The sequence below is a fragment of the Castor canadensis genome, chromosome 5 (assembly GCF_047511655.1).
Source record: "Castor canadensis chromosome 5, mCasCan1.hap1v2, whole genome shotgun sequence".
NCBI lineage: Eukaryota > Metazoa > Chordata > Mammalia > Rodentia > Castoridae > Castor > Castor canadensis.
Window position 1 is genome coordinate 128,350,097 of NC_133390.1, and position 3,004 is coordinate 128,353,100.

Below are 3,004 nucleotides of genomic sequence, written 5' to 3' on the forward strand. Positions count from 1 at the left end.
AACTTACCTAATAAATGATGTAACACCTGGAAACTTACTAAGCACTATTCTAGGTCCAAAGAGCAAAGGGAAACACATGATCTCTTTCCTCATGGAATTTACACTATCAGAGTAGAGCAGTGCAAAAAACAAGCAAGTAAACAAGAAAATCTCATTTTGATATTTTTTATTACAGGAATAAACAGGATGTTGTGGGCAGGAAGTATCAGCATTAGGGAGATGTATTTGCATAAGAAAGGTAAAAGAAATCATTCCTGAAATGGTGAAATGTTGGGATTTGGAAAGATGAAAAGGGGTTACTAGGCAAAGAGCCAGGAAGAAGAAATTAGATGTCCAAGGCTGTGGAGTTGTCAGTGAGCATGGAATTCAGGGAGTAGAAAGTATGAGATCTCTGGATGTGCTCCAAAGTAAGAATGTTGGGCTATAAAATCTGAGCCTTGTCTAATTTCACTAAAGACTAACTGTAATCTCCATAATTCTACACCAATGCAATGTTTTCAATCATTTATTACCAATTCAACTTAAAACTCTTCCACAGTTGTGCATCTTTATTCTCAGAATGCTCAGTCATCATACCATCAATGTTCTCTTTCTGAAGAAGTATTTTCTTGAGTCTTCTGACTTGCTCCAAACTAAGCTGGTTATTCTCCAGCAGTCCTGCACAGTTGGTAACTTGGACTCTCCATCCATTTTCATCCTGGAGATTTCTTTTTTCTTTGGATTTTTATTGCTTCCTCTTTCTTGACACACTCTTTTTGAATGGAGTACCTCCTCCAGTGTCTTGCTGAGAAACTTCCATTGAGAGTGCTCCATGTCTGAAAAAATGTCTTTATTTTATCTTTGTACTTATAACTTTTGATATAATTTTTTTTGGACAGTACTGAGGTTTGAACTCAGGGCCTTACACTTGCTATTGAGGCACTCTTGTACTTGAGCCACTCTGCCAGCCTGAAACAATTTTTTTCCTTACTGTTTTTGTGTTTAATTAAGCACATAAAACTTTGCTAATTAATATATTTCTCCATGAACTTTTTGTGAAACTCAGATCACAGTGTATTATTTACAAATCTTTGGTCTTTCTTCTGATCATCCACACCTTTTGCATAGTTTTTGAAGACAACATCATCACCCCACCTTCCTTTCACTTTGAAGTTGGCCTGAGGCTGGGATGGTCAGCGAAGTTAAGGAGAGGGATTCCACTCAGAATGTTTTCCATAGATCCTCTCTTTCTGCTTTTTGTTCATGTTCCTTCCTGGTCTGCTTTTTTCCAATTCTGCAAGAAGAGCTTCAGTGTCATCATCTTCATTCTCCTTTTCAAAATCGTCACTTTCCTCATGTTAAAGGATCGTCTGAATCAAGGTTGTCAACAGGAATCTTTGACATTGAAGAGGAAGTTGAATGTTCTTGGGTTGGATGATCCCTATTTTTTTTTCTCACGCAGCAGCTCTCTCTCTTTTTCTCTCTTCCAACTCTCTACTGAAATTATGATTATAAACCTCTTCGGGGACATCCTGAGCAGTTTGTATTTATCTTTGTGTGAAAGGGAAGGGCTGTGCTTAAATACTGCTTTCAGAGTTGGCTCAAATCACCTTTTCCTTTTCCTCTCCCACCTCCTGCAGGTTCAAAAGTTGGCCTGGCTGCTGTTGTCATTTATTTTTGGCTGAGGTCTGGTGTAGCAGCCTCAGAGGATCTCACACACCTGGTATAATTTCTTGATTAGTAGTCATTTTCTCTTGTAGTTCTAATGATATTAATCATTGAATTCTAGCTTCCAGTGTTGCTTTTGAAAAGTTCCAGTGCCATTTTGATCCTTAATATTTTTCATATGAAAACTTTTTTTCTGCCTAGGAATTTATAGTATCTTCTCTTTGTTGTCTGTGTCCTGAAGTTCTAAAATTATGGCTCTTACTGTGGGTCTTTTCCATCTCTGGTGCTGAGCACTTTGTGAGCCTTTCATTCTGAAAACTCAAATATTTTGGTGCTGGAACATTTTCTTGAATGATTTTCTTGATGGTTTCTTTCTGCCCATGCTCTCTGTCTCTCCCAGGTGCTGCTGTTTGGAGTTGGACCTCTTATCTCCCATGTCTTTGAGTACTGCTCTACTTCCTGGGAGGTTTTCTCAACATCATCTGCCAACATTTCTATTCAATTTTTTCATTTCTGTTAAAATAGTCTTAATTTCCAAAGGGATATTTTTTTGGTATCGGAATATTTAAAAATATATTCTGGTCTTATTTTATAAGTGTGGTATTTTATTTCTTTTTAAAATTTATAAGTAGGAGTTTATTTGGTTCCTGGCTCTGGAGGCTAGGAAGTCTAAGGTTGAGGGGCCTACCTCTTGTGAGGGCCTAGAGATCAAGCTTGCACCTCAAGCTGTTTCCTAATCAACACTAATCCATTTGTGAGAGTGGATGTGATAGTGGATCCCTCATGACTGAAGCAGCTCCCACAAGTCCCCACTTCCCAGCACTGTTGCATTTGGGATTAAGTTTCCAACACATGCTTTTGGGGGAACACATGCAAAGATAGTAATCATCAAGAGAACTTAGGAGTTTGAGCTGAAGAGGAGGGATGTAACAACAGACTACATGATTGACAACAAAACTGCAAATGTGAAAAACAGAAAAATAAAAGCAAATATGATAAAAAGCCAAAAGCCATGGTTTCAAGATCCAGGACATGAAGGAAACTTTTTTCAACTTTTTATTTTTTATTTTTTATTCATTTATTTATTTATTATTGTTCTGAGGGTACATTGTGACATTTACAAAATTTCTTACAATATATCATAGTTGAATTTATCCCCTCCATCATTCTCCTTTGTCCCCGCCCCCCACAATTATTCTTAATGTATACTTTTATTTGTAAACTTAATGACAAAGTGGTTCTATTTCTAGGGTATTTAGATATTATAGAATGATGCAACATTCAGCTTTTTATTTTGAAAAATTACAAGTCTATTCAATGAACATTCCTAAAACTCTCACCTAACTCACCAATTGCT

General features: G+C 36.9%; 1 pseudogene; it reads right to left on the reverse strand.

Annotated features, from left to right (window-relative positions):
• Positions 1 to 1,004: 1,004 nt before the first annotated feature.
• Positions 1,005 to 1,650, reverse strand: LOC109702787 (spliceosome-associated protein CWC15 homolog pseudogene; annotated as a pseudogene).
• Between the last annotated feature and the right edge of the window lie 1,354 nt (positions 1,651 to 3,004).